Below are 19,044 nucleotides of genomic sequence, written 5' to 3' on the forward strand. Positions count from 1 at the left end.
ATATTTAGGACAGATTGCACTAAATCAAACGCATGATTAAAACTAAATTCACCTCAACTCTTTACTTTTTTAACGTTGCTACTAGACAATTTAAAATTAAAAAGTGTGGCTCACATTATCTTTCTATTGGACAGCAATGCCCTACAGGGGAGTTTGGCTCAGAGGCCAAATCTGGTCCACAGCCTATTTTTATATACCCTGAAAGCTAAAAAGGGTTTTTACATTTTCAAAGAGTTGTTTTGAAAAAATGAGAGAGATTGCATTATAGAGACTATGTGTGACCAGCAAAGGCTAAAATATTTACTAACTTGCCCTTTACAGAGAAAGTCTGCCGACCTTTCCTCACTCCTGTCCTCGTAGGGTTTCGGTGTTACTGTACTGCTCCAGTTTTGAATGCAGTGCCAGAAAAATTATGCTCGGAGACAAGTCCCCCACCAATCTTCATTATTTCCAACATTGTCCGAAATGTGGTGGAGAGAATATGAGGAAAACTCTAGAAGATGGAAAGGAGAGGCCAGACTCACTGCTACTTTCCGCCGTCTAACCATACTAGCGGCAAAGATTTACATGAATTCATGTAACTAACACACAGATTTCAATTTCCTTCTTAAGAGAAGATAGCTGAGCATGAAGAAACTTAGCTTATAAGGAAAAATATGACAACTTTAACCTAATAATGTAGTTTTTTGGTGTTTTTTTTTTTCTTCCCGGGCCAAATTCAGTGTGACTAACCATCCCTATATGCCCAGGACTGAGAGGTGTCCTGAATTCAAAGCACTTCCCCGTGCTTAAGCGCAAAAATCAAGATGGTCCTGGGCAAGCCAGGATGAGTCAGTCACTTTAAATTTTACCAATGACTATTTGCTACTATGTTACAAAAAGAATGCAATGCCTGCCACATTTTTTTTTCTAATAAATGGACCTTCTTTAACAAAGCTGCACCTTGAATTTTTGTGTCTGCTATTTTTATTGTCTTTTTAATCATCAAAAATTAAGTTTTTAGTAGGTTCTCCATTGACCGTTCAGTTCTTTCATTCTATGATCTTGAATCAAATCTCTTATCCTCACTGGACTTCATTTTTTCCCTTTGTAAAATATCTTGAGTAGATGGTGAATTTTTTTTTTTCTAGTGATTTCTGTTGGAGGATAAAACAGCCGACTTTAAGAAGAACCCTTAGGGAAATGACGATTCCTCATTTAGGATTCGCGTTCAATTCAGGACCACTGGACAACCGCCGTCAATAGGATGGCATTTTTTAAGTGTTTTAAACTATTCAACACTATTATCGTTTGAGCTGGAGATCAATTAGAACTCAAGAAGGTTCGATTTCCAAAGAAAAGGGTATATAAATGATACTTCAAACCCAGAAAAGTTCTATACCCCATCTACATTAACACAAATGGTGATATTATTATTGTTTATTTGGGGGCTGATTGTTTTCAAAATCATGGATGAAATGATAGTATATATTGCTTTCCCCAACAACTGGAACTTTAGAATGGAAGCCCATTCTCCCAGATGGCCTGGAAATGTTCTCTTTGTTTAGGAGAAGACGGTGTCATTCGTTGCATATTAAACACACACTCTCTCGGTTTCATTGGGGATGCTCTATTGTGCAATAATTGGTCCCCATTGTTACATGCACAATTTGGCTGCTCAGATGTAAAAGTAAAACCTCTTAAATAGCTATCTCCACTGATATCCTTCAGCATAGACGTCCCCTGTGGCCACGTGCCTGCAGCAACCCATGACTAAGGCTTAGTAGGGCAGGGAGGGGCAGATGAAAAGGGGGTGCACCTATAATCTTTTATTTGTATTAGAAAAAGCACCCCCTGAAACCTAATTAGCGATGGCGGAGTGCTGCGTCAAGTCCCCAGCAGGTACTTTCTGCCCAGGGTGTCACCTGATAAAGGAGGTGAAGTGAGTAGCCCAGGTGCCCAGGACTTCTGTCCAGCAGGAACGCCATGGCCTAGCCCTTCTCCTCACAGGAGGGCCCATCTTCCTCTCTGCACCGACTCCCTACACCCAGCACCCATGCTCCATCCACCACCCTTTCCAAATCCACAAGACCTGGGTGGCCACTCATCCACTGAGCTACAGGTGTCCTCACAGCCCTGGCCACTGAGCGACACTGGAACCAGGATGGCCTCTGAATACTGAGGACATTCCTGTTTCTCCCAAAGTCCTGCAATCCTCCCCTTTTCAACTCTGAAATCGTTTCATGTCAAAGTCTGACTTTGAAATTTTTTTTTTTTTATTGTTTCGACACACATCTTTTGGAAATTTCTTTGTTCCCCTTGGTCTGTCTCAAACCCTGCCACTCCTGACTCTGAAGTCCAGATCGGCCTGAGGGGACTTTTCTCCCCAATTCGGCTTTGGTCCTGTGAACCACTGGGGGACCTGGCCCTCTGTAGTAAGCTTCCCGCGGCCACAGGGCAATTAAACACATTGTCCTGCCGTCCAGGGTGCTGACATCGGAACCACCACAACCATCCCTCGCTGCTGCCCCTGAGACAAAAGCCAACGTGCTCCCACAAAACCTTCCAATGCAGATGGACAAAGATGGGAGCAAGCCCAGGCCTGGAAGCAAAGGTGAGTCACCCTCTCCTCGTCTTGTGTGGCCCTCGAGGGCTCCACGAGCACAGAGAGGAGCCAGGCCACAGGGTGTGCTGCACAACAGCAGGGACACTGTGGCTTCGTGGCCCCTTCATAATGTGGAGGAGCTGTTGGCAAGCAATCCAGAATGGAACATCTCACCATAACTTACAGGGTCAAGAGCTGGGACTTCCTGTGTTATGTGGAAAAAAATGGGAAGTAACATCTTTTACCTATGGATTACTTTTTTTTTTAATTTTTTTAAATTTCAATTCAATTTAGTTAACATATACTGTATTAGTTTCAAGGGTAGAATTTAGTGATTCATCAGCTGCATATAATACCCAGTGCTCATCACATCACGTGCCCTCCTTAATGCCCATCACCCAGCTACCCCACCCCTACCCCGCTCCCCTCCGGCAACCCTCAGTTCATTTCCTCAAGTTAAGCATCTCTTGTGATTTGCTTCCTTCTCTGTTTCCATTTTATTTTTCCTTCGCTTCCCTTATGTTAAATTACTTTAACACACTCAAAGGATTTTAAAAGATTTTCTAATTCAATGTGAGATCTCCTTGCTAATGGGAAGACATCAATCACAGAACAGGCCAGTCCTGAGTTCAAATCCCTGCTGTGTGGCTTTGGCCAGCTCACCGAACGTGCGTTGGTTTCAATTTCATTACTGTTGAAGTGGGCCTAGTCATATCTACCTCATTCGCCTGGACAATTACATGGATGATGTATAAAAAGTGTTTATACATCACTGCCTCTGAAATGAAGGTAATGTTATATGGCAATTATATCTCCATTTTTTTTTCAGGTGCCTCTGAAATGAAGGTAATCTTATATGGTAATTATATCTCAATTTTTTAAAAAGGCATATTGCAAAATGCTGATGCACTTTTAAAATAATGAACGGCCACTGTTGTTACTATCGGTGCTGGTAGGTGTCTAAGAAAGTGGAAGTTGGGGAATGGGGCCAGGGTTACTCAGGGTACCAATCTAGAAGCAGGCCCAGATTCTCAGTAAATGATCTTTGGACCGTTTCCTCCACAAGGCCAGCCCCTTCAAATATCTCTGGTCACAGAACTGAGTTATATATAGAAGAAAACTCACGAGGCCCTGCAATATTTAACAGAATGTTTAGGTTTAACACAAAAGTCAAAAACTTGACTCAAGTTAAAGCTCTGGTGACTCTGTGAAAAAAATCTGAGCTGGAGGCAGAGCTCTTCCAAAGAAATACTAAAGACAGACTTCTCAGAATTTAAAGATGATCTAAAACGCTCCTGGTAGCCCAAGTCACACTGGTGCCTATGGCCAAAGTCCACACCCCGTTCCTAACATGGGTGTTTCTATCCTACATGAGGAGAAACCAGTCAACCAGTCAACAGCAGGGTATTTCTTCTTCCATGCTGACGCCTGTCCTGTTCCTTCTCGGCTCTCTCTCCAAGTTAGCCAGAGCTGTGGGCAAAGCAGCATCCTTTCTTTGAATCCCAGCTGGAAAATACAGACCACTGAGAAGACTCCTTCCTCCAAGGTCAAAGAAATCACTTCCAGGCTGCTTGCCTTGAGGCCACAGGCTAAGTTTGTTCTGTAAAAACTGGGTAAGGTATTGACAAATGCCTCCAGGCACCTGCCTCTGCTTCCAGACGACAAATCTCTTTCTTTCTCTTTTAAGTGTAGTCTCCTGAGATTCATCTCGAACACCCAGATGGGATAGATCTTTAAGTCCCCCCACCACCCCCCATACTTTTGTTAAGAGTATTTTCAGGTCTCCAAAAGTGTGGGGTTTTTTTTGTCCGATTTAACTAAATCTAGTACAAGTTCCCTTTCAAAGCAGTTACACGCACACAAGTGTCACCAGATCAAGTTCACAAACTTTCCATACGTTCTCACGAGGTACCTTGGTACGTTCTGTTCCTGCACCATGAATGCAAGCTCCTATAATCTTAAGACTCTCAATCTCTCTCTCTCTCTCTCTCTCTCTCTCTCTCTTTTTAACTTTTTAGATCTGTCTCAGTACCTCCATTTGAACAGGAATATTCTCTAACCAGTGATCACCATGATCCCACCAACTCTGTCTGAATCTTTGTAGGCTGGGCTATGGGTATTTGTGGAGATACTGCACATAAACTACACACACACACACACACACACACACACACACACACAGGAGTGGGGGGATGGATGACAAGTACCACTAGTTTAATTTTAATATGGAGTGACATCTCCCACAACACACATATTTGGCTCCACATTCTTGGCCTTCTATTTCATAAGTTCCATGACACTATTTTCCTTTAAAATTTCAGTCTTGCGGTCTCAAAATGAGTTATATAAAGTAGCAGTTGAATAGGTTTTTGGACTGGTCATGGAAGAAAAAAGTCCCTGAACTGGTGACTCCAAATTTTGTCTCCTCAGCAGCTTGGCTGAGAAAGTTCTAAAATCACTGCCCTATTGTCTATGGTCTGATGAAGACAAAAACTGAGAGGACACCATGTTGTCCTGACACTTCCTTTTCCTTCTGCTCCGTGTTCACCTGCCCTCCAACTGGAATTTTCTCATTCTTTTCAAATTATTCATCAAATTACTGTGGGATTTAATAAATAGAGCTATTGCTTTAGTTAAACTTTTATGGCAGTGAGTTAGCAATCAAAAACCTTTGTTGGATGCTTGGCTGGCTCAGTCAGTTAAGCACCTGCCTTTGGCTCAGGTCATGATCCCGAGGTCCTGGGATCGAGCCCTGTATCTGGCTCCCTGCTCAGTGGAGAGCCTGCTTCTCCCTCTCCCTCTACCTGCTGCTCCCCTTGCTCATGCTCGCTTGCTCACTCTCTATCAAATAAATAAATAAAATCTTTTTAAAAAAAACTTTTTTTTTTGGTCAACTTATGAGAGTATTAGTTTTGAAATATTTCAGGATTTTTCTATCAATGATTAAGTTTTTTCCTCTCCTGTAAAATATCTTCACAAGGCTAGTACACCTTTTACCTTAAAAAGAATCAGGAGATGGTTAGTTTTGATTATGAGAAAACTATGAATTAGGGAGCTCAGGTATTGTGTCCAAGGGAACACACCATGAGCATGTGTTTGCCTTGAGATTCAAACCAACCTAATTTGACTTCAGACTCTACTCCCATATCTGTGCTAGGTACACAGTGGTACCCAAAAGATGCTGTTGGCCCTACTCCATTCAACCCAAAGGGAGGCTCAGAAATTTGCCAGGCTTAAAGGAAAGACATACCGGATCAAATACCTCCACACAGAGCATGCTAAGCTTTATTTCTAGCTTCTGGCAATACATCCCACTGCCCTAGAGTATATTCAAATCCTCTCTTCTACATTGGGCACCCTCCACAGCTAGGATAGAGTCCTCTATCCATTTGAGCCCTCCCCCTCAATTTTGACTTAAAACTCTGTGGAGAGTAGGTGCTCAGTAAAAGCATGAAAAATGTTCTTTTTTTTATTTAAAAAAAAAAAACTAAATCATAAGGACCCAGGGAATCTCTAGCTAAGAGGCCCTATAGTCAGAAACACTGAAAAAAGATCATAGCTGACACCACAGTTGGTGAAAGTAACAGCCTGCAAGCTGTGCCAACAGTCCTTTTTCCTCATTGAATCCCTCCATCATTCTTCTGATACAAGACAGCAAATGCATTAAATCCTTTAAACATTCACTGCAAGTTGGTATAAAGGTAGCGCATTTCTAAGAGTTGAAAGAATGTCTATATACATAATCACACACATACACACACATCCATCGGTATGTAACATAGTACACAGTTCGGAAAGAACTAGGCTCGGCAGAGACTTAAAATAGTCATTTAATCTAATTGATCTCGGGTGTAACAGCAAAGAAGCTAGCTATGTCCAGATTAGATCCGAGAAGCAGATTTTCCATCTTTCACTTCTCTGGGAAAAATCAGTTTCCACAACAAGCCCTGCATCTAGAATGTTTGTTTATTGTTTCTACTTTGTCTCCTCCCTGGAACATTAAGTGGTCTTGGATATTGGAGAGTAAACAGGCATCTGACTGTCACCCTACCAGCTGGCAGACTCAAGTGTCACAGCTCAGGCCCACACCTGCTTGGTTTCCTACAGAATCTTCACTTTAATTAGAATTAGATATTGGTCTGTGAGTCTGTGTTCTAATTTTACTTTTTATTTTAAATCTTGCTTTGGCATGCAATATCTTTTTTACATTCTTTGAAAGGAATAACTATGCTTGTCCCAAGAAATCATCAAGATTCTATTCAAAGCAACGCACCCACTGGGTTCTCCGCTGACATTTTATGATCTGGAATCAGGGAGAACCAGGGCCGTGTTCTATCATTCGACCACGCGGCTGTCATCTTTTTGATGATTGCTGATAGCATTCCATTTCCGTCTGCAAGAAACCATCACTTCACTAGGTGGGCTCATTCTAACCACAGATATGTATTTCGGCTTTGATAAAATGTAGAATTATTTATATTATGGATAGCTCTCCCTATTTGTTTTTCTTGAATCACTCAGCTATACAGTATGCTGAATGACATATAAATATAGAAATTATGGAAATAGAGAAAGCATTTTATCCAATGCAGATCCTGGGTTGCTAAAATTAGTTGCTAAAATTTCTCTCCAGGGTATCATTTAAAATCTAACCTTGTCCCAAATAACTGACCACCAATTTCTTTGATTCCCAAGAAAGCAGAGAGCTCTGCAATGTGACACAGGCCAAAGGATTTGCTAGATGGGCTGGAGGTATCCACCTGGGAGGGAAGTAAAGAAAACACACACACGCATACACACACACATACACACATACAAGCAAATACATGTTCTCATGCACATACATACACACACATGGGCACACTGCCTGGCTGTGGCATCCATAAGGAATGAGAGAACATGTAAACAGAGGGCTCCATCACCCCCTCCACCCCCATATTCCGTGCCAGCACAGCCCATTCTAAAATGATAAACATGCACTATTGATGCAGGTGTTTGTAAACAAGTAAGTTTGGAGAGGTTTCTAATTATAAGCTGTCACAGCTAAAATTAGAAACCCGATCTGTTCACTTAAAAAAAAAAATCTCTCCAAATGGGTTTATTTAAATGAGAGCAGCCAGGAAGTTTTGATTTGGCAAGGAGTGATGAGCTCTGGTGACACAGCCAGGGAACTGCTGTTTGTCAACTCTTCCCTGTACTGTGAGGTAGGCTTCCGAAGTTCCTAGTGAAGAAAGCCACGACTTTCCTCCATTGTCATGGTATGCCCCCATCTTTTCCAGAATGGCGCATCAATCACTCAGCTGTCTGATATCTCCCCCTGCATCCTCAAAAATACCCTCTCACAAATTCTTATTGCTCCTTTTGCTCCCAGCTCCAGTTGAAATGTAATGCTGAACATTAAGCATTTCTTGGCATTCACAAGCAAACAAGCATAAACAAACACTCCATAATAACCTATGCATGAGATGCTCAAGCCCCAACATCCATTAGAAAACTCAGCAAAGTAGACACTTTATGCATCTCAGAGACTAATCACTGCACTTTCCACTCCTAGACACAGCAAAGTGAACACCCTCACTGGCTGCAGCTAAATTGGGCCGCAAAGACACTTTCCATAAATGGAAAGAAGGAAGCTGGGTTCGGTTGCAGAGAGGAAGGCTCTCTCTCCCATTTACACAAATATAAAATCACCAGACTCCACCTGAAAAGTCTGTGTCATTTTCAAAACCTATCAATAATAAATGAATATTACATAACTTATCTCTAGTTAACCAAAATTCTCGGCCATACTTCCTGAAATGAAACACATCACTGCTGACCCTCTGCAGTCTTATAAGAACCAATAAAGAATCTTGTGACAACAGTGTTCCTCAATACTTTTCTTAAAGAGCCATTATCTTAGACCAGAGTTTTAAATTTAGCTATTTTTGTCCTTATTTTCATTACTCTCATATTGAGCCACCTTCTCAGGATAAGAGGCAAAGAATTACGTTTATTTGCACCCACATCCTGGCTCTTAAAAACACATATAGGCTGTAGTTTAAGTCATAGTTCTAAAGACAAAGTGATAATGTTGTCTCTATAGATTGTGCCCATATGGAAACAAGACAAAAACTAAGAACTCAAAATGGAGAGCTGAAGATCAATCGTCTGGGGTGGCAGAAAGTCGGGTAACAGTCTCTCCTGGATAGTCACCCACGTGCATATTAGCAACAGCTACAATCTCATCCCTTTATTTATACCATTACCCAGAGTTTTGAACAACTACCACCACCACCACCACGACAAAAAACAGGGGCCAGGTTTAAATTTTACCTTTCTCTCTCCAGTTTCTAGAAAAGATAACAGTAACATTTGAATAGCGAAAGACAAGAAAAAAAGGGGGAAAAAAACAACTATAGATCCTTTGACTATTGTGACCCTGGATAATCTGTCTTTAAGATAAGACTTAGTCAATTCTCTTAATAAAGCCATAATCACCTCTCAGCAGAATGAGGTAGCAAACCTTGAAATGCAGAAGCTCAAGACATTTCTGCCCCCTTCGCAGGATGTCCAGTAGATCCTTCTGAAATCATTCTGTCCGCTGACCACCTTCCCCTTTGGCCGCATGGGAATCCCCACCCAGACTGGCGTCTGTGATTTGCCTCTTGAACACCACCCTAGGCTCTCTGGCTTACCTCAGCCATGTGGCCCCTCCCACCATTGGCATGCACTCAGTTCTATTCATTAACTACAGGACCATCTTAGAAAGATACATGGAATGACTCAATCCCATCCCACTACATGTTCATTCTGTACAAAATCATGTTGCTCCTTTCTGGATATCTTTAATCCACCTCTCTCATTGGGTCCTAATATAATCCACATACTAACTCTTCCAAACCGAACCCATACACCTCAAATCTGTCTATGCTGACCTCCAGCTTTTATTACAGACGAGACATAAGGTGCAAAAGAGCTCCAGATAAAGACATACACAATCATTGACTCTAACTGACACATAAAATCCCAGGCCATTTTCAAATTTTCTGATTGGCACTTTTAAAAAAACAAAACAAAAAAGAACCCCAGCTCCGTGGGAAAATGGGCTTCCTGCTGAAAGCCTCAGTGAAAACAGCCACCAGAATAATTCACTGGCGCTGGGTTATTAAAATCCCTGACAGGTATTACTTAAGATGTTGGAAAATTATTCAGGCACATGTGTACACATATATCTACCTTCTGTGTTTGTGCGCGCGCGCACACACACACACACACACACACTCACATTTTTAGTAAGTACTCATTAAGCTATCTGAGATATTAAAACTAATCACGGCAGTTTTCCTTTAATGTTATCCTCAGCATAAAGAGAAATGAGCCCATTGTCATTTATTTCAAAATCATTCTTTATAAAAAATAGCTAATCTCCAGAAGCACACCTGGTTTATTGAAGTGAATACAAAGATGCAGCATATAGCCTTAATGTGCTCAGCTGGGAAAATATATTTTTTAAATGAGCATTTGTTAGGGCTTTATTTGCAAATGCAAAACTATCCAAGGCACTCTGTGCATGTAGGGATTTTTCATTTCAAAAACCACATTAATATAGGAGGATTCACATCAAACACGAAGAGCAACAAAGATTAACCCCTGCAGGTCTGGACAAACAAAAACCACCATATTACCAGGTTATAGGAAATTGAACACCCACGAGACGACTGACACAACCCTGAAGTGCCTCTGGTAGACACTGTTAACACGACAGTGTTCCCGCAAAACCTCCTGACCTGTCTCTTCAGAGTGCAGGTTTCTACAAAGTTGACTCAGGTATTAAAAGTGGCAGAAAAAGGAGAAGTGCTAGGTTAAATATTAGAAAGAAAAGATCAGCCATTAACTACATTTGGGAACTTCCAAGGGAAAATCATGACAAGTCTAGAGCTTCCCCTGATCTTCTGAGATGGCCGGTCTCCATGAGGAGGCACGAGGTTGCCCCAGTTGCCAAGGATGGGATGTTGGAAGACTTTCATGGCAAGGCCGTGTGGGAAGGAGTGTGTGGCTTCTGGCCATGTTAGTCGGGTGTTTCCTAGATACCATGGCAGGTGTCATTTTTTTTTCCATTTGATCAGGGAATGTAATATATCTTCAAAACAATTTTCACCCAACTGGTCAGAGATGTTAAAACCCAATCCTGAAAGAATCCCTTTGCTACTTTCCCTCAGAGGTACACTCTCCGAGACTGCCTTGATTCTTTTTTTTTTTTTTTAAGATTTTATTTCTTTATTCATAGAGAGAGAGGCAGAGACATGGCATAGGGAGACATAGGCAGAGGGAAAAGCAGTCTCCCTGTGGGGAGCCCGATGTGGGACTTGATCCCAGGACCCTGGGATCATGCCCTGAGCCAAAGGCAGACATTCAGCCCCTGAGCCTCTCAGGCATCCCACCTTGATTCTTTTGAAATATATAATTTTCACACAAAAGTCTCTGGTCTGCTTGAGTCTTAATTTTTCTGTATTTAAAAATAAAATTAAAAAATATATTTAGTATATTAATATGCTTTTCCATTACCATCTAGAGAATAATAAAATAATTCTCATACATGGCAAGACAAACACACAAGAACAAGTAGGCTGGCATTCTCAGCGCTGACAAGGAAAATGTTGATGGAGCTGGTCATGATCTGAAAGGGTTAAGGCATGTCTTCAATAAAAGGAATTATGTCAGAAACCACTGACATCCTGTGCTGTGCATTCCTTTACAAATCAAATCTAAAATTAGTGCTAACTTTTCCTACTTATATCCCAAATGGATATTAGCATAATAATTGGATATTTTTTTAACTTTTATCTTTTTATCCACATAGCATCCAGCACAGTATCTAACACAAAAGAGATGATCAATAAATAGGTTTTGAATCAACTGAATGAATCAACTTGCTGGCACTAGATCAAGGAAGTCATGCTAGACAAGCACACCCACAATATGTTATTCATTCGTTGGCTTAAAACCCTTCAATGGCTCTCCATTACCTACCTTTAGTCAAGTCCAAACATCTTCTGGTTATTTAGCTCCTACCTACATTTCTAGCTTCACTGCTCAGCAACATTTTTGCAAGTGTTGGGGGAATACAGTAACAACAGAAGTAAAACGAAATTTTGATAGTAAAATATTAAGAGCAACACAAAATGGGATCAGAATAGAGAGATATGCAACATCGTTGGAAAGAGACAAAATTATTCCCTAGGTGATAAGATTTGCTGTAAACTGTCTGAATATATTAATTTATGTAAATAAAGTCTGTGTCCTTCAAAGAGGAGACAGAGTGGTGAACCATTGGACGTGGCATGAGAGAGAGAGTATTAATCAATAGATTTATTCATCATCTGGTCTCACTGGTAAGCTTCCGCCTACAGTGTGATGGTTGCATCAAACTATCTAGTATTTGGTTAAACTAGTTCTCACTACTCTAATTTCCTACTCTACCCAACAATTTTACAATTACAATGTGATTTTAGAAATATTAATACCTGGGTGGCCCAGGTGGCTCAGCAGTTTAGCGCCGCCTTCAGCCCAGGGCCTGATCCTAGAGACCCAGGATTGAGTCCCATGTTGGGTTCTGTGCATGGAGCCTGCTTCTTCCTCTGCCTGTGTCTCTGCCTCTCTCTCTGTGTATGTCTCTCATTAAAAAATAAATAAAATCTTTTTAAAAAATTCATATCAAGCTATAAATCTGTATGTCCTACTAATTACTCTCTACACTTCAATGTCTCACAAAAACTTTACATTCAGCATGTCCAAAAGTGGTCTAGTACCCCAACCAATTCTTTCTCCAATGTTCTGTGTCTTAGTAAGTGGCACTGCCATCCATCCGCATAAACCAGAAACCCTAGAGATTCCCACATTTGATCAATTCACCTTATTTCAAGTTCCAAGTACTATCAGTCCTAACATCTAGATATTTTTCTAACTCATTAATTTCTCTCCATCTCTGTCGTCATCACCCAAGTCCAAGTTACAGATAGTTCTCAGAAGACCTTGTTCCTACTTTTAACAGGGAGAGTATTTAGGAAATAATAAATTGATGTGTAAGTTATAAGGCTCTGCACCTACCCACTTCCACAGCTGAGCATGAGGATAACCATCCCCATGGGAGAAGTAGATGGAAATGACCAAGAAGTAGATGGAAATGACACACTTCTTAGCTTTGGGTCTTGAAGTTGATTTGCATAACCTCTGTAGACAGAAGACTCAGAAGTTAAGCCTTGGAGAGTACAAGAAAGGGAATTCTCAATTCCATAGCAAGATCTCTGGCTTGTAAACTAGATTTTTGTGTTTGACAACAGACCAGGAAAGAGAGAGTAAAAACAATGGAACTAGGGGGGAAAAGCCCTAGGTGACCTTTCCAGGCCAGAGTATCAAGAGAGGAAGAACAGAGGCAGAGACTGTAGTAGCAAACCATGAAATATGTGTCTTGACTCTTTTCTCTGGAGTGAGGTACTGGAGCAGGTAGGCACTCCAAGAGTTGTTCTACACTTCCTGTTTAAGACCATCTTCTTGCCTGGTGCTCCCCAACTCCCAACCTGGAACAACTAACTCAGCAGGGTATAAGTTGAAGGAACATGGGCAAGTGAAGAGGAAGACTGAGTCTAGCGACCCTTGGCATTAGTATAGTATGGAAGTGCAGAAAGTCCAGTGTGTTCTGTGGAGGGACATGGACAACCATGGATGGTCCTGGAAGGGGAGCCCACCGGGAGCCAGGGCTGGGAGGCGGTGGCAGCGAAGAGGACCCCAGGCCCTAACCGAGCTGAAATATGACAGACAGTGAGTTCATCTGGCCTAGAGTCAGCAGTGAGCAGATGTACAATGAGCTATCCCTGCAGAGGACAGTAGTAAGAACCCAGAAAGCCACTTCGAGCGAGCCGCACATGCAAATACCAGGCACTGGAAGCTCTCCCATTCCACTAGTGCCGTCCTGGGGAGGAGGAGACTGAGCACTTACCTGGAAGGGACCTTTTTTTTTTTTTAAGATTTTATCCATTTATTCATGAGAGACACAGAGAGAAAGGCAGAGACATAGGCAGAAGGAGAAACAGGCTCCCTGTGGGGACATGGGACTCAATCCCAGGACCCTGAGATCACACCCTCAGCCAAAGGCATCTCCAAGCCACCCAGCTGCCCCATGGAAGGGACCATTTTAAATGAAAGGAAATGATTTAAAACGGGAAGAGATGAGGATATCAAGTACTTCCCTGTTATACACTAAGATTAGGAACTTCCAGTGTGAGTAAATTTTCAGCCTGCAACGTTCACTGTCCCTCCTGCTATCTGCTTTCAAGTTGTAGCCAGAATGGTGTTTGGACCATGAGTATCTAATTAAGCCATACGGATTATGGAAACCCTTCCAGGGTTTTCCTCTGCCCATTGGATAGAGATCAAAATCCTTAATGTGGCCAATAAGCCCTTCCTAGCAGGCCCTTCTATGCTGTCCACCACATTCTCTTGCATCCTCCAGTTCCCCTCCCCTTTAATGACTCCTCTCCACTCACAATGGTCTTTAGAATTCCTTGAACGTGCATACTCTCAGCTTGTATTACCACCTCTAAAGTCCCTCCCTGACTTCAAATTCTATTCATCTTTTAAGTAAGAATTTAACTTATTTTTTTCTTCAGGCAAGCTTTCTCTGCCTGTAATTTTTATCTCTGGAAAATTCCAGATTATATAAAAAACAAATTTCTTGACTTCAGGAATTCCCAGAGCCTTTACTATGCTATTGTGAATCTCCAAGCAGCAGGAAGAAACACACACCATTTCCTAGACATTTCTACCTGGAACACTTGTCTCTGTCTCAGAGAATTAATCCCTTCAAGAAAGGGGCACCTGGGTGGCTGAGTGGTTGAGTATCTGCCTTTGGCTCAGGGTGTGATCCTCGGTCCTGGGATCGAGTCCCGCTATCGGGCTCCCTGCAGGGAACCTGCTTCTGCCTCTGTCTGTGTCTCTGCTTCTCTCTCTGTATCTCTCATGAATGAATGGATAAAATCTTTAAAAAACAAAAAAAAGCAAGCAAGCAAGCAAACAAGCATTAGGTAAATGCTGAGTCATGACATTTACAGAACCTAGAATCGTGTCGCCTCAAAGAACAGAGAATAACTAAAGTTAGCAAGCTTCCTTAAAGAAGAGAAGACATACTTTTCCCATGGTGGGAAAATTGCCATGTTGAATTTCTTTTGAGGAGGTGATAAAGTGGCCATACAGCACAAGAGGAAAAAGGGAAGAATATCTGGTGTTCCCATCAATCCCATCAAGATCCAGAGGTGCCTGTGTTGGGTATTCATGATCTCCCCACTGCCCACTGCCCTGTACCCAATTCCACAGCCCCAGGCTGCAGCCTGAGCTCCAAGCACCTTCTCCTCAGGCCTACAGGCTGCACTAGAGTGGGTTCCAATCCAAGGAGAACAGCCAGTGACACTTACTAGAAGTCAACAGCAGCTATTCTGGCAATCAAAAAAAAGAGGCCACAAGAAAAGAAGCTAAGGCAGAATGGAGCAGAAAGGACAGCGAAAGCTTATCTTCTCTGCTCCCATTTGTGAAGACTCTATGCTCCGGGAAAGAGGTGGCACCATTCTGGAGAAGCAAAGAAAGTAAATCTACAAATAGCAGGAATATGAGAAAACTTGCCATCAGAAGATTTATGGCATTATTCACATGGAGCAAACTTCACTGTAAGTTAGATGTGCTTGAACCCCATTCAAGGGAATTTAATAACTGAGATGTCAAAGAACCTTATTAGAAGGCAATCTTACCTATGTGATCCTCTGACCTGGACCCCGGGGATCATCTACAGTGACATGCCAAGATATGTGAGCCAGGGTAGTGGAAAAGAACTTTTGGCAACACAGCTTAATAAATGGATTTTTTGGCCCAGGGAAGTTGCTGATGTAGTAAAACTAGATGTGGTCCAACAAAAATTAGGTTGCACATGAGAAAGATCTTGATAAAATATAGCCGTTCCCCAGCAAAACTCCATTATTTCTATTAGATGGGACAGATCAGATAACCTGTGCTACTTTATCATCTGAGGTCATAGGTCACTTGGGGACAGCTCAAGTTTGAATAACAGATGGGGGTAAAACATTATGCATGTGAATGATTCCTCATCTCGAGGCTGCTGGCAGGAAAGTCAAGTATCTCCTCCTGCTTGAAAGAAACTCACAGAGAAGCTAATCATGACTCTGGATCAGTTGAAGAAATGGCAACCTCCAAAAACCAACACTCTCAGAACAGCCTTACGGTTAGAAAACCAGAATCTTTAGGGCAGAAGGAGGAGATCCAGGTGAAGCATTGCCCAAACCAAGATACAGATCCAGCAGTCACATCTCTGCTTGGTTACCGACTGTCTTTTCCTCAACATGCTTGTTTATAAATGGTCACAGCAAATGGGGCGCCCACCAAAGTAAATCAGTCACTAAGCCAATAATTAAGAAATCGAGGGATAGTCATGGCCTAACTCACTGTGTCCCTAGGACCTGAGTGCCTACATCCACTATTAAAAGACCTTTCTAGGATTCCACGTGATAAAAATGATGCCATTTAAAATGACTGGTCTGGTCAAGGAACATTGCTTTAGCCATCAGGTTATAAGTAGTCAGGTGTGGGGAAGAATCGTGAACAGAACAGACTCCAAGGTAGAAAGAGACCTTTTTTTTTTTTTTTAAAAAAAAAAAAAAAAAAAAAAGGTGTGCACATAGGCTGACAAAGGGTAAAAAGTGAAACTATGGAAGAAAGGTTTTGTGACAGACTTTTCTTCCTTATTTCACACCCAGGATCTAAGACCTATGTACTGGCCAACAAGCTGAAGTCAGCAGTTCCAGGTCCTCAGGTGATTCTGAGACAGGAGAGAACAGAGTGGGTAATGGGGGGCGGGGGAGTGGGTAAGACTGGGTCATTTGATAATTCTTGGCTTGAACCTATGAGGGTTTCCCTTCAGGTATTATCCTGAAGAAAGCTCCAGGCAACCTTAGGCTGATTCTTTACTTGTCACTTCTCAAAGGTGAATCAGTTCATGCTTACAATGGCTGACTCTGTACTACTGTTCAAGTTCACATGCACCTTCTAATTATAAGGAACAGGCTTCTTGGGCTTCTCCAGGCAAAAGCTGAGAGGAAGCCAACATTATTTTTGCTGTTACTGCAACATCCAAATAATTTTCCATCTGTTAGAGCCTCAAATTAAAAGGGCAATGACTATGAGTGAACACATGCCCACCGGCATGGACCATGGTTTATGTATGTTTCTGAGACAGTCACTGTGCCATTTTCTGGCCTGAGGTGAAAAAGAGGCACACAGAATAGGACTTGACCTGAGAGACGGGAGAGCTGGCTCACGTATTGACCATACTTTTGAATAGCTAAGTGGCATCCTGCAAAAGCAACTTAACCCATCAGGATTCCTGTTTCCCATTTACAAAATACTCAAAAGCTCCGCAGAAAGAACAAAGGCAAGAGTATGGAAAGGATTTTGAACAATACCCTGCTAGAATCATTTCAAGGTGTACAGGAAGACATACTTCCTGTACACGCAAGAATACCAATGAATGGAACTTGGAAATCTACCTTGGATTTTGAGCAATGTTTGAAGAAGTGTCACGGGATGAATTGGGGTGATTCAAAACAGGCTGAATTTCAGATCTGGTAAGAAAGCAATCTGCACATATCCAGCCACATGAGGCAACCTTGAAGCAGATGCAGGGGGGCAAGCCTCAGTGACTGGATGCATCCCTCCACAACAAGGGACACTTCCTCTGTAAATTATTCCAAACAAATGCCTCGTTACAAGAGGAGTACTAACCACGTGTTACCCACATGCTGCAATGTTACTGTCTCCCACCTTTCTAAAATGATCTAAGAAAGATCTGTGTGTTTGGAACCAGGTATTTCAGAACATCTCTGACAAAACATCCAAGAGTCCTTCAAACAAACTATAAGCTCCCCTTGACTTGATGGAATGTTTCCAGACTCCCTAAGGGTAACTGGTAGTCAGTGACCAAATAAGCACTCAGAGAAAAGGACAGTTGGTTCCAGGGGTGGGGCAAAATGAGGACCATAATCTGGTTGACTGAGAGTTAACTGCAGCAGGGCATTCCTTAAATGGTTTCTCAGAGGCACTTTGGGCAGTTGGGTAAGGAATCCCATGTCTTCCATCCAGAATGCATGGACTAATCACCTTTAAGCACCAGGAGGGCTCTTGCATATTATGGGAGTTTTGTTGAAAATAAATAGGCCACCTGGAAATGAACACGGAGAACAAGCGATTCTTTTCTTTCATCTTCCTTCACTCATTCTTCCTCAATCAGAGCAGAATTACATGTCTCAAAGCAGTTGCCAAAAAAAAAAAAAAAAAAAAACCCTCAAAATGCTGTGGAAAAATTGTGCGATTCTTGTTCTAGTCATTAGACTTCTACAGAATTATTCAAGAATACTAAAAGTACTTTTATACATGCTCCAGAACTTATTTATTTCGTCCCAATTTGATGGATATGATAAATAAATTAATGGTCTTGTTCCTAAAATATGGTGGTTGTTTTTGTTCTGTTTTGTTTTGTTTTTCACTCTGACAGTATCAAAGAGTCTTTTTGTGTTCTTCTAAGAGCTACCAAAGGGCTGGCTATAGTCATGGTTATTATCACCAGAGATTGGGGCAACATGGTAAGGAGGGGTTGGCACATTTTTCCAGGAGTAAGGGCATTTGGAAACTCCATGGTGGGTCCCCATGGCACAAAGGCTCTTGTGTACGGTACGGCTTTACAAGAAGGGCTCAGCCGATTCCTCAGCAGCTGTGAAGTTGTCAGCCGTGGCATTCTTTACAAAGCTGGGTGGCTGCTCACTGCTGACATGTTCAGTTTTGAGCTCTGAAAAAAAAAAAAACCCTCACTGGAATGTTGAGCTAGGCAAAGATAGCAGATGCCCAAAATGAAAAAGCCCATCATACATCAGGTGCTTAAGAACCTTCTGGAAACTATTGAAAAAGCATGAGTATTTTTCTACTAAGGTTGCACTTAGCCATTTCAGGTGCTTTTCATCCAAATCCCTCAACTTCCCCCTCCTGAACCTTGACAGCCAGACTCGAGACGATCCAATAGGCTATCGATCATATTCTCTTCTAAAGGTCACACTGGGAGAAGCATAAATGCCAGACAAACCGCACACTTCTCTAAGGAAGATGCACATTTCATTTACTTTCCTATTTAATCTCCTATGGGCTTTCAGCAAGACATTCAAATATCTCGGAGATGACCATGTTAGGTTTGATCCCACACTTGTGATCATTTTCTGAGGTGCTCTCAGTTTGGAGCTCCAAAGAAAGGACAAAATGCATGTGGCAATCTTCCTCGACTCCATTCTAAGAAGACAACTCGAAAGCAAGTTTTGGTATCTTCTAACAGAAGAAAAACAGTGTCCCTCTGAGAGCATTGCACACCAGTTCCT

At 41.9% G+C, this 19,044-nt stretch overlaps 1 protein-coding gene across 43 annotated transcripts in view; it reads right to left on the reverse strand.

The window, feature by feature from the left end:
• The window catches only part of ESRRG (estrogen related receptor gamma), a 617,890-nt gene that overhangs the window by 520,387 nt on the left and 78,459 nt on the right, over window positions 1-19,044 (reverse strand). For 2 of the 43 annotated variants that reach the window (XM_072759525.1, XM_072759506.1), the window contains exon 1: window positions 9,090-9,418. The exons of 36 other annotated variants lie outside the window; for them this stretch is intronic. The gene's annotated coding sequence lies outside the window, so the exon portion shown is untranslated. Of the gene's footprint in view, window positions 1-9,064; window positions 9,419-19,044 lie in introns of those variants that run through there. 5 more of the 43 variants (XM_072759531.1, XM_072759507.1, XM_072759520.1 and 2 more) reach the window with 4 other exon arrangements.

Source organism: Vulpes vulpes, chromosome 5 (assembly GCF_048418805.1).
Source record: "Vulpes vulpes isolate BD-2025 chromosome 5, VulVul3, whole genome shotgun sequence".
Taxonomy (NCBI): domain Eukaryota; kingdom Metazoa; phylum Chordata; class Mammalia; order Carnivora; family Canidae; genus Vulpes; species Vulpes vulpes.